Below are 13,694 nucleotides of genomic sequence, written 5' to 3' on the forward strand. Positions count from 1 at the left end.
CTCAATGCTCCGTTCCTGCATCATTATCACTCTATCACACTAAAGAGAAATTTGAATCTACATTATCATTTTGTTGCTCCCGTTTACCCATATGCATCAGGGTCAACGAGCTTAGTATTCCTTTATATACTGCGCGAAAGGCAAGTCGATATCCACCGGACTATTTTTCTTTAAAACAGTTTTTTGTTTTAACATGCAGTATATAGAATTTGTTGCGCATCGAATGCTTGGTGTTCAGCCCTACTACAGCTAAATGCTACGCCATCTTCATTGATGTGTCTGACGTAACAGGTGGGGCAGCTCTTCAAGCCCACAGGGATTGATTGGGTTTGATGTTTGTTGCTCTGTCATCTTCACAGGTATTGACTGATGCTTATGTGATTACGGGAGTAATTTTGTGTATCGCATATTGTGCCCTTTTAATAACATTACGTATGTGAGGGATTCATCTGACAGGTATTACTTTAATTTACATTATTATATTATAAGTTTTTAATAAGACTGAGATAAATGGTGCATACGATGCCGGTGGTTTAAAGTCCCCAGTGGTGGTTTTGCCACTAACCGTTCTAAGGTGGTGCCCCACTGTCTTCCTTTATTGGTATGCTTTCTGTGTCTATGTGATGTGTCAGTGAAGTAGTTGTCATATATACATCCTTTCATACACTGTTTCTGTTTGTGGGGGGATTTGGATATTTATCCTTATAAAGAATTATAATACGGAAAGTACACATAGTGCTGAATACATTTGAGAAAACGGCTCATTGTAGGGACTTCACAGATTGGTATCATGACAACCGCACAGACCCTTTACAGAGAGCCGCTAGTACATGCATCTTATTACAAGAAGCAACAGAAGATACAGATATAGATCGCATGTATTATATAAGACTTATGTTAATTTTGTTCACATTTTGAGTCTCTCGAATATACAGGGCTGATATTGTTCATAAGTCATCAAGCAAGACTCGCTTTAACTATTGCGTACATGCTGTGGAGGTCACGCTTAACATTAAATGCTTCTTGTCAAGTAAGTTTCAAAAACCGTCAACTTGTTTGTTTAGTAAATTAGTACCAAATGTCACTCTCCTCTGTTGTCTAATATTTCAAATTATTTCAACTCCGCATAAATGCCCACGTCTTTTTGATTTAAATTTGCAACTTCATAGTTTCGTTGATGAAGTTGAATCAACAGCCTGGGAACTTAATACTGAAATAGCGGTAAACACATCAACGAAAGCGTTACTCTTGGCTCGGGGAAGGTCTTGAAAAATTCGCCTGCCTCCAAAGCTGCATAAACATTATCTGCGATAGCAACAAAATAGACATCAACTTGTACTGTTTTGTATTCTTTGATAACTTGTTGTAGAGCTGCTATCCCTGTCCTGTCGATGTAAGTCACTATTGACCAGTCAAGCACTAGCGACTTCAGCTTGACGTCTAAACTAGCTGAAGTAGGTTTCCCAATATACTCGATGGAAATATTGTTCTCTTCATCAACACTCTCGGCCCTAGTTTTCAATTTCTGCGTCTTCTTTAAATATTTTTTAGGATTCATGATTGTCCTGAAAATCTGATTCTTCATTATCTCTGCAGTCGCAAAGTATAAATTCGTTGGTATTTTGAAGATCTTGACCCCGTTTATTTCTCTTATATTCTTACCGTTTGTATATCTGACCATAATATCTTCAGCTTGAGAAAGTCCAATCAAATGTCCAGTGGACAGCTGGTCATTAACTACAGTCAGAAATATTAAAATCCCCACCCCAGTTATGATGCCGTAATTCAGGTCTACGAGGATACTGACAGAGTTTGTCACAACCCAAATTATCAAGTCATACTTGTTAACTTTCCATATTTTGGGTAAATGTTTATACTGTAGCAGCAGATCTTTCATAGAAACAATAATCATTGCAGCAAGAAAACTGAGCGGCAATGAAACAAATAGCTGTCCAATAACCAGTATAATCAACAGGAAAAACGCCTAAGTAGCAGTTGCATTAAGTGTAGTCTTTGCACCAAGTGAACTCAGTATCATTGTCCTAGGTGGCGCTGTTGCGGAAGGGAAACAATGGAAGAAACCTGACACAAAATTACAGGCACCGTACGCTATCAGCTCTTGGTTATCATCAATTGGCAAACCGTGTTTGTCCGAACAGAGCTTTGCCATTGAAATACTCATAGCAAGTGACAATATCGCCATCACGAATGCGTCGCTCACAAAACTACTTGCATTAACGAAGTTAGGAAAAGCCGGCTTGGTGAATCCTCTCGGTATTTCTCCGACGATATTTACATCAAAAGCGCCCTCAAATCTTGCAAAGTGAGATATTACTGTTCCAATAATAACCACAATAAGATCAATTGGAATTGGCATTCTCAGCTTCTTATTGTAACGTTCATTGATACATACCTTCACAAGAAGAAGTACAATGATACAAATCACCGCGATGATAACTTCGGCAATTTTTGTTTGTGTTATTTTACTGAACAGATCTATGTACATCAGCACTAGTTTGCCCGCTCCAGCAAACGCTTTCACTTTAATTCCAAATATTTTAGGGACTTGGCTAGACGCGATGTGGAAGGCAGCTGCCGTAGTGAACCCACCAACAAAAGATACAGACAGATAGGTAGTTATTATACCTAGTTTCAGGAGCCCCATTCCCATGAGAAATATGCCGACCAGTATACAACATGCCATTGAAGCATCGATTTTAACGTCCATGATTTCATCTTTAGTAGGCAGGGACGCATTTGTATTTGCAAATGACGCTATAAAATTATCAGCTTCTCTCTCAACCACTGTCTGTGTAAGCAAAGCCAAGACAGCGTTCGTTCCAAATGATATATACGGTGATGTTCCAAACAGAAAGTAAACAAGCACGGGAGAGAACGTGGTGTAGAGTCCATGGATAGGTCGTAGTGATGCGAGAATGCCAAACCCCATAGCCTGTGGAAGGTGCATGAAACTGACTGTGAATCCGGATAAAACATCTCCAAGTATATATTGCTTCAGTTTATAGGAGCGTAAAAACCCAATAATTGGAAGACAGGATCCAAGAATCTTTCCAGCTTCCCTTTTTGAACATCGCATTGATTTCTTGATGTTGTCAAACACACTCTGTTTTGTTCCTTCATCTTTGTATGTTTCAGCAAATGTCTCTAACGTGTACCCCTTCCTTTTTAGAGTGATTGTTTTCTTCGTTTCACCCGCCATGTATTCATCGGCATTGTTAACTAATCGCTTCTGAAAAGATATCATACAATAATAAATAACTAAAACAATAAAAGGGAAGACCATGATTACTAGTATGTTAAAGTTAACGCAAAAATAAAATCCTGTTGGTCAAAATTAAATCCAATCAGTATAAATTCCAAAATATTACACAACAGTCCAAACTGAATTAAGTATATCTACAGAATGTAAATCCTGTCTTCAAAGATATTTTTTCAAATCTACAGTTTTTCCTGTCCCTTTCCAATAACCCGTAAGTAAAAAATCAGACAAATGTCTCTAACGTGTACACCTGCCTTTTTAGAGTGATTGTTTTCTTCGTTTCACCCGCCATGTATTCACTGATATTGCTAACTAATCGCTTCTGAAAAGATGTGATATAATAATAAATAACTAACACAATAAAGGGAAGATCATGATTACTAGTTTGTTAAGGTTAATGCAAAAGTAAAATCCTGTTGGTCAATGTTAAATCCAATCAGTATATATTCCAAAATATTTCACAACAGTCCAAAATTAAGTATATCTAAAGAATATAAATCCTCTCTTCAAAGATAGTTTTTTCAAATCTACAGTTTTTCCTGTCCCTTTCCAATAACCCGTAAGTAAAAAATCAGACGATGTGAGTAAAATTTGGACAGCTTTAGCGCTTGATAAATCGCTTGTAATTGTCTGTAATACTTTTTTTTCAATTCAATTCAAATTTATTCAGGCATAAGGTCATAAGATCATAAAACATTATATATAACTTATACAGTAAAATACATGTATACAATGATCAATATATTTAAAATGCTTTGATAATATTTTGATAAAGATCTATATTTATCCGTTCGAGGATAAATCTTTTATTCAAACATATAACGGGAATGATCAAAATATTTAAAATTACTGAGTACAATTATGATACGTGTGTGGGCCAAGGCCAGAAAGTCGTATCCCAGAAATAAGGCAAAGGTTTAGCTATATTATGATGTTATACTATCCTTCAGGAAACTTTTAAGGGTTGGTGTCGGTCTGAGCAACATGTCAAAAAACATTAATGACGATTTTAAAAACGTTGGTGTCTTATGGATGCAATTTATCCTGATATTGGATTAACGTTGATTTTGATGGTAAAAAGAAATTGATGTGACATTTCTTATCATAAATTTTTTTTGATCTTAATGTCTGAAATAATTGATAATTTACTTTGATTATCACAAAATGCTGTTTTATGCATTACATACAGAATAAAATGCAAAACGTTGGTGATGATGTACCCAACCCACCATGTTAGTAATATACTTATGTGGAAAATCTTTAGAACTTTTAATCCTTTATAGAGATACATTAATCTCATGTATGCAATAAAGAAAACAAAATAGGTGAATAATAAACTAAGAAATCAGACACCTTTGCAGTCTAATGTCAGTTGGCTTAACCCTATGGTTCGTGTTTCATTTCTGGGCGATTTGCATACTGACAGTCCTACCCTTTGCTAGTGGGGTAGAATGATGAAAGTATTGCATTCAAACTTTTCAAGAAAGTTCCACATTGGGAACATCAAAAGAAAGCAGATCCACCAATATAAGTCTTTATTCAACATGACAGCTATTTCAAATTTCCAAATTGAAATTATTTCGAAATTATTATACAAATGTAATTTTCAAAATTTGATTCACTTCTATGCTAGCTTTGGTTTAATTTCGGGCAGACATTGCTGTACGTAGTACTTAAATCACTCAAATTTAAGTTAGTTAAACTTTCAACAAAATACGTTATTTGGTTACAAAGTCTATCTAAATTAAGATGACCATCATTTTCCAAATTTCCGAAATGACTGACTTAAATTGGATAAAATATGTACATATATCAGAGGTATAACTCTTCAAAAGTTCATAGCTAAAGCAGATATCACCTGATATTGGTATAAATATGTTACAGTGGATTTTACAGCTCACAAAATGACCAACTGAAACAGGTCACATGTAAAAATATTGAAGAGCTGCAACTGTTCAAATAAACATTATTATAAAACAAATCAAATGACATTCAATTGAATAAGTTATATTTCAAGAGAATGAAGTATTCTGTTTGGTGTTACATATATGTTACATATAAGAGTACAATAACAAACAATGGAGAATCGAAGCTATGATGAAACTGTCATTTTCATTTAACAGTCAACTGAAAAAGACCACTGTACAAACAGTTATATTTTTTTTTCAAAACTGAAAGGAGTTATATAATTCATGTATAAATGCATATTGTATTTTTGTCAAAATTCATCTGAGGTTTTACAACCTCTTTTTAAGGTACAAAAACCCTCTCTAATTGCACAAACATAATAAGCATATACAGTTCCAAACTCTTCAAAGCAGTTTAATCTACATTATACATTTTATGTACTTTTTGATGGTACTTGAACGTTTTAGCCATTTTGTTTCGAAATGAAAAATTTCAAATATATCACAATACCAAATCCTATGAGATAGTGCCAAACTATCATAAATACATCTACAGTCATGCATTTGCTTGACATTATGAATACACGGTTTCACAACTATAAACTGATATGGAATCAAGAAGTATGTCGCGTATCGTATCTGTATGTTGTTTGGTCTCATGAGTAATACTATTGGTATTGTTATAATTGGTATTTTTAGTATCAATAAAAGCTTCGTGACAGTTACCGCAAAAATCATATAACAAAAACGATCTTTTACAAATATGTCATATAAACATCAATGCATCTCTGGCGTGTTCCAAACAAATAGTACATGCTTCGTAAGCATGTACATACGCAACTCTGCAAGTATGATAAATATATCCTGTTTCTAAAAAGTGACTTTTCGCCACCTTTTATACATCAAATGTTGGAGTATATTTCTGTCATTTGTTGTTCTTCTTGCGGCATCTCATACATCAAATGTTAGAGTATATTTCTGTCATAATTATAGTGTACATGGATGTTATGTTATGTGTCAGTTTGTGTAGTTCTGAAACATACATTACCGATTTTAGCTAAATGTAGTTATTAGACTTAATGTTTTAAACACAGTTCCATACTGAGGTAAACTATATGTAACAGTATACATCTCTTCTTCTGAATGAATAAGTTTTGTGTATTTATTAACATTTTTTAAAAACGCGTATTGATATTTAAGTAAGAACTCGGAATTGAAAACAATGATACCACAACCACAATATAAACAAGGAGTCTCCTATATGCTTTGCGTTAAGAAAGTATGATCTGGGGCCGTATTTATAAAACATCATAACTCTAAGTATAAGAAATTGATTATTTACTTAGGTATTACTTAGGTTAGAAATTTATTTTACTTAAGTATATTTGTTATTCATAAAACAACTGAATAAGTAGTTCTTGTATTTTATTGTGGACGAAAACATTAAAAAACAACATTAATTTCAGACAGATACAACATGCACAATATAATTATGTTTAAAGTGCTTTTATCTGAAAACAACACTTTAATCGTACTCACCACGCTATTTTATTTTCTGACTTAAGTCATTTCTTACGTATCTTAAGTTTTAGCTGTTTTATGACTAGAACTTAAGTTTTTATGTAGACTTAAGTTGAAATCACCACAAACTTAAGTAAAATCTTAAACTTAAGTCAAAACTTATACTTAAAGGCCTAGATTTTGGCAGTGGGCCAAGGGATTTCTGTCTTCATCTGCACAGTTGGGGGCTAATGACCATCACAGTATGGTTCCAATAAACAAGGGTCATTGTTTATTGGATAGACAGTCTACATTTTAAGTGTATCAATTGGTGAGAAGTAGAAACAATATAATTTATTTTAAATTAATGAATAATTAATAACTTTTAAAGTTATACTAGTTTTGTTTTGCATTTCTATGTGAAGAAAAACATTTTTTGATCAAACACAATAATAAAATAATGAGAAACTTATTTCCACAATAATAAAATAATGAGAAACTTAATAATTAAGGAAATATGCAAGTTTTTTTTTTCAAATTCTGTCTGGAGAATTGTGATATTTCAGAAAAATGTGACTTTCACGCATCTAAAGCTTGCAGAATACTGTAAATAACATTTGTCTAAAACTGAAAACAGAATGTGCATTTCAAAGTTACAAAGCAAAGCATGAAAAAGTCACTTTTGGCAACATACCGAAAATGAAAATTTAGTATAGATGGAACACAATAATTTTATATTCAAATAATGTTGATCACAAGGAAATCAATTTAAAATTGGAAAAATATTGTTTGTCAGGACAAAGAACTCATGAAGTTTTCACTATACAAATGCTATACTTGTGTTTTATTATTATTATTATTATTTTCAATATTACTACTGTTTATTTTATCATCTTATATTATAATAATAATAATAATAATAATAATAATAATAATAAGAAGAATATTATTATTATTATTATCATAACATTAAAGTAATAGTTATTATATCATATAATATCAAAATAATAACTTTTATTATTATCATTCCACATTCTCTGAAGAAAAATTAATTTCTTTCAACTCCACTACACACATCTTTATGGTCTAGTTGGGGTCCCTGCTGTGCTAATTGCCCTCTAATCAGTTACTGTTACATAATCGCTGATACGCAACAGATAAGATGGGAGTTGTATATTGGATTGGGGGGGGGGGGGGGGGGGGGGGGGGGGGACACTTATATAGTAGTGAATCTAGGCCTTTAAGATGCTTTATGAATACGGCCCCTGTTCAGTAATTCCGTTTTACATTATGAGTGATATTTAATGATGCAGGAACGAATTTTTTTGTAGCGTGAAGAACTTTTTCATACTCTGTGAGCTTGAAGAACATTAGTTTCCAAAACAAACAAGAGAAGAAAAACACAGGTCATCGAACTCGTATTAATTTTATTGGGCACTTTCTTCACCCACTGTTTAAGAATTTCTGAAATTTTTAAAACTGAAAAAATGGTGGTACTTTATAAAACATATAATACCCCACTAAACATTATAGGGATTTCAAGTCATACAGGTTAATATAAATAATTGTGATGTCAGAATTATATAAGCATAAATGTCACTAACTTCGTTTTTACATGTTGACATAATTACCCCATCCACTTTGTTTTCAATGGAAAAAAGTATTTAGAGCTACAAAAAATTCTGACGTTAAGATTTACAAACTATTTTGCAGCTGACACACAAAAATGCTTCAAAATGGAAAGAAAAAAGTTGGGGTCACCGTGCATCTAAGAGATTTATTAAGAAAACAACTGTTAAAAGCTGGTGAATTTTGATAAATTTTGTTCTTTTTGTTTTAGTTTATATTTTCTAGTAGATATAAAGATAATATAAAGTTTTATCTTGAAAACATTTACTTCAGTTATAGCTTATCATTATATGTACCAGTCAGGAAAACATCAAAACCAAACCTGATCTACTTTAATAGATATTTGAAATTACCTACCCCTACCCCAAAAATAAGGGTGAACTTTTTTTCGCATAAAGCAGAATGTATTTGGTTAAATGGTACATTATTAGCCTATTTTAATTGTTTAGTATTAATTTTTGGCAAAACGTTTGTTAAAAAGCAATGTTCGAGGAAACATTTTTCAAAATGGATATCCTGAAAAAAAAACAACGATCGTACATCCTTGAACATCACTATAATCAAAGAAAATGGACCATTTAAAGAAACATAATTTTTTTTCTAAAAGTAACATTTGTTTCATACCCATGTTGTATATGTATAATGCGCTATAAGAACAAAATTTGCAGTGTTTATTTACATCAGGAATTACATAAGCCACTGAACACATAATTGATGTAAACCGATTATTTCAGTAAAGAATACAATTTTACCTTCCATTTAATATTAAAAAAAAAACGCATTGAAAATATAGTAGCCACTGTCTTGAAGTTGCCTCAATGCAACGAAACCCATACACTATCCTAACTTTAGTGTTATTTAACGTTCTACGTAATCTTGGTAACGTATGTTTCATCTTTGTAATGCTGTATAAAATCACTGAGTAGGTCCCTTGCAATGCCAGTTAGCATGATACATGCATTAGTCAGGCAGAATACTATATGAGATATGAAACTGAAAAGGTGACCTTTAAAACCTATTACTAAGATACCGACATTTTAGTAAATAATTGTAAATTCAATGAGTATAAGTTCAAAAATATTTCACAACAGTCCAAACTGAATTAGGTATATCTAAAGAATATAAGTCTTCTCTTCAAAGATTTTTTTTTCAAATCCACAGTTTTCCTTGCCACTTTCCGATAACCCGTAAGTAAACATCAGACATGTGTGACAAAGGTCTGTAATATTTTTTTCAATTCAAATCAAATTTATTAAGGCATAAGAGCATAAGATATTATATATAACTTATACAGTAAAATGCATGTATACAATGATTAATATATTTTAAATGCTTTGAAAATGTTTTGATTATCTTTTTATAAAAATCTTTATTTATCCGTTCCAGGATAAATCTTTTATTCCAATATAACCGGTCTTAAAACACACGCTGTCGAATTTAACTCACAATTATTCTGTCTATATCGACAAAGCCTAAAATAAATGATATCATCTATTTTACAAATCGTTCAACATTAACATATAAAATTACAAATTGCATCAATATTAGTATTCAAATGGCAATATAAATTAAGATATAATTTCATGAAAAGAATAAACAATACTTACCAGGATCACTTCACAAAGATCTAAACAGAGATGGGCGTCTGTATAGAAACTTCTAAACTTATGATATACGTAGACAGTTCTGCAAAGTACGTCTTACTTGCACCGAACAAAGAAGTGAAGTGCCCAGATTTGGGTCAGATGTTGTTACTGAAACGCGGCTTTGGATTGGTTGAAAAAAAGTGTAGGGTAACCCGTAAGAGTCAATAACATGTAAGCTGATTGGATAAAAAGGTTCTGTTTACAATCATAAAATTTGTGTCACAATCAAGCAATACAATGTTTTCTGTAAATTCTGGAATTTTTTTCAAGTGTCTGACTGAATTCCTGACTTTTCAATTGTCACTTTAGAATAGTAGATGTCAGTGGGCATTTGGCCTCTATATGCCATTCAACAGAGACGGTAGTTGTATTGTAAAAAAAATGGATCGGTTAAGCCTATATAAAATTACTATTTTTTGCTCTTTGACATATGTTACTTTATTAAAATTGTCATCTCTAAAATTCGGGATATGTGACAGAGTCATTTCTTATAATGGAAGTCTATGGAAAAAACAATAGCAGTGTCTGACCTAAAGAGAATTTTCCTACACTTGTGAATTAACTGAAAGACTTGATTCTGAAGAAAGATTTTGTTATTGTACACTCTTCTGTTGGATTGTTTTGGGAGAATCAAAGCCTCCTGGGTTGCTCAGCAATAAAATTACAGGAATTCAGTCCAGTAAGTAGATATTTTCAGTCATTATCACAATCAGGGGTGCTCAATATTGGCATTGTAAATATTTCAAACAGGTGATTGCATGTGTCTGTGATACTGGCAGTATTTTGTGTCTGCTTAGAGGCAGTAACTTCTTTGTGTGTAGGACATTAGAAGGGGTGGAGTGTTAAAATGAATGTATAGTTGTTTCTTTTCTTTTTTTCATAGATCTTTTATTTAGGTCTCTGGACAGACTTGACCGGTTATGGTTCCATGAAGATTTATGACAAGACTGTAGGAAAAGAATGTACTGACAGTGCCAGAATGGTTATTACTGGTGAAAAAAATAAAGTTATGACACAGAAAAACATTCTTTCAGACAGGCATAGCTTTAAATTTGCTCCGACAACCTTCTCCATTATATATGGAAACTTGTTCTCCTTTCCTTGAAGCAATGACAGTCTGCGGGACGCAATTTTTGTCTTTTTATTCCAGATGTTTTTCACCGATTCAATTTCTAAAAATCTGAATTAGAAGCAGGAGTAACATTGAAACTTGAATATTAAGATATCTTTAAGCTTCCTGCTCAAAAATATTTGTCAAAAATGTATTTGAAGGGACAAACAAAGTTCGTAATATAGGTTCAAGAAAAAAAAAAAACAATTCCCCAGAATCACTTATTCTGTAAAAGGTATTGTTTGTGTGGTTCAGTTGGAATTCATATTACAAAATATAATTATTTTACTTGTACTTTTAAGTATTTAGGCTCCAGTTACATAATTTTGGCATTCTGAGGATCAAATGATAGTCTATAGTGTGCTAGCTGGAAAAGTATTTGTCATTTTAACAAAATGATTTCTGGATAGGTTCATACATATCTAAATAGCTTTCCAGCATGATATAAATGTTTTATAACTTATTTTCGGTGCTGGTAATAGTGAGTTGTCAGAGAAAATGCCAAAATTGAACCTAGAAATTATCAGAATTGAAATATTGGTACATATTAGAAGTGAATTATCTCCCTTTTATTGTTTATAAATTTTATATTTCAACTTTTAACTGTTTCAGTAAAGTATTTTGGGCTTGACAATATTATTTTCATGCAAAAGTAGGTTGACAGACATTCTTAATTGTAAACATATATTCTAAAAGATGTTTTTAGGCTTTTCCAGGTCTAAAATTGTGTGAAAATGACCTAAATATGGCACTTTAAGGATGATTGACAGCCATTATTTGAGAGTAAAGCACTTCTTAAGGGTAAATTTAATTTTCTTTGCAAGAGTATGCTTCCCATTTATCAGTCATGTTATTGGTACCCCTGAAAGGAAACGTAAATTTACAGGAGAGGATAATTCGGATGACGGGAATAAAACTGTGAAAAAGAGGTAATGGTAATGTTCTGCAAAGCAATGGTGACTTACTTCTTCAGTTGTCCAAAGACATTAGAAGCATACGGGACAAAATGGATTGTAGATTTGATGAGATGAAAGAGAGGACAGAAAGTGAAGGGAAGAAAATAACAGAAAAGGTAACAGACAAAGTCATTAGAATATTTGATAAACGGATAAGTTCTGAGACTTCTAAGCTTAAAAATGAACTTGAGAGCCGAATAGGAGATGTTAAGAGAGAGCTATCAGATGACATTGCACAGGTTGTAGGAAAACTGCACGATTTTGGAATGTTAACAATTGGAACTCTGACCATAATTCAATGAACTATGTTTTTAGAGAAGCTTGTATCAAACACTTCGGTATAGATGTAATAGGTATCGCTGAAACCCATTTAAAATTGAATGAATCTCTGTCTTTTGATAATTATTGAGTCGGCTAAAGGCTGAAAGCCTTTTGACGAGTCCTGCTTTCAGCGATTACTCTAAAATGGACCGAAAACACGTGAGGATGTAGTTCCATTAGATTTCCAAACTCAAACAGTTCACTGCATGGAATGAAGTTAAGTTGTGTGCAATTCCCTTTGCTATGACCAATATAGATGTAATCTGTCATATTTAAAGACTTAATTGTGCAATCGTCGAATAAACATCATTAAGCATAAATGTGCATTTTAAGAATGCGCAGCTTACAGAGCTGGGTAACATCCAGGAAGACAAAAAAATAGTTACACAGGGCTCCAGATAAGATGCGTTATTAAGCGTAAATTACGTATAGAAATAATGCAATACGCAGTCTAATAATTTCTAAGCGTATAAAAACCGATTAAAATTACAGAATCGCACACAATGCTTTTTTTTAAAAACAAAATCTGAATGTCCGGATGCGTTAGGTAACATAGCCGATCAGCCTTAATTCTCCCACATTGAACGTAAACACGCATCGTATGATTTCTATAAACTTTGCGTGGGTTGAATTTTGCAGTCAGTAAACGGATAAATTATCGGAAGAAGAAGCTCCTACTGGTTTGTTTAGTTACTACTGATATTAAAAATGATTTTAATTCTTATTTTTCGAGAAATAAACAAATCGGCGAAACATTAAATTGTATTTTCTTGTAGTTTTTGAAATCGAAAGTAGATCGTCTATGTTTGGCTGTTTTCATGAAACGAAACAACTTTTTTATGAAAAGATTTAAATAAGAGGTAATTTAACCGTAAACTTCAATGTCAGATACTGCCAATTGCTGCTAAATGTCTTCGTATCATCACAATTTGTAAAATATATTGTTGAAACTGGAGAAAAGTGTAATCGTATCCGGATATAATATTTTGGGTAAATATCGAGCTGTGTTATGAAATTTTAAGAAAAAAACTAAAATCAAACTGAAACTGGTAGACTATACTGTCAGTACATCAATCATTAGCCGACTCAGGCCCTTCAGGTCTTTGATGTATGGTTTGGTAACAATAGAAAACATTTAAATAGAAAGGCATATGGTTTGGTTCAGGGAGGTGTGTGTGGGGGTGGGGGGGGGGGGGGGGATTTATGATTTATAAAGAAATGTGTGAGTACTTTGACATATCTGTAATTCATACTGATAATGAGAATATATTATGGATACAGCTAAATAATAAAAATAGTGATGTATCATATTATATGTGTGTTTGTTAGTTATCCCCGAAATAT

At 32.6% G+C, this 13,694-nt stretch overlaps 1 pseudogene; it reads right to left on the reverse strand.

The window, feature by feature from the left end:
• Positions 1-860: 860 nt before the first annotated feature.
• LOC123562822 (sulfate transporter-like) lies at positions 861-3,427 on the reverse strand (annotated as a pseudogene).
• Between the last annotated feature and the right edge of the window lie 10,267 nt (positions 3,428-13,694).

The sequence above is a fragment of the Mercenaria mercenaria genome, chromosome 2 (genome assembly GCF_021730395.1).
Source record: "Mercenaria mercenaria strain notata chromosome 2, MADL_Memer_1, whole genome shotgun sequence".
Lineage (NCBI taxonomy): Eukaryota > Metazoa > Mollusca > Bivalvia > Venerida > Veneridae > Mercenaria > Mercenaria mercenaria.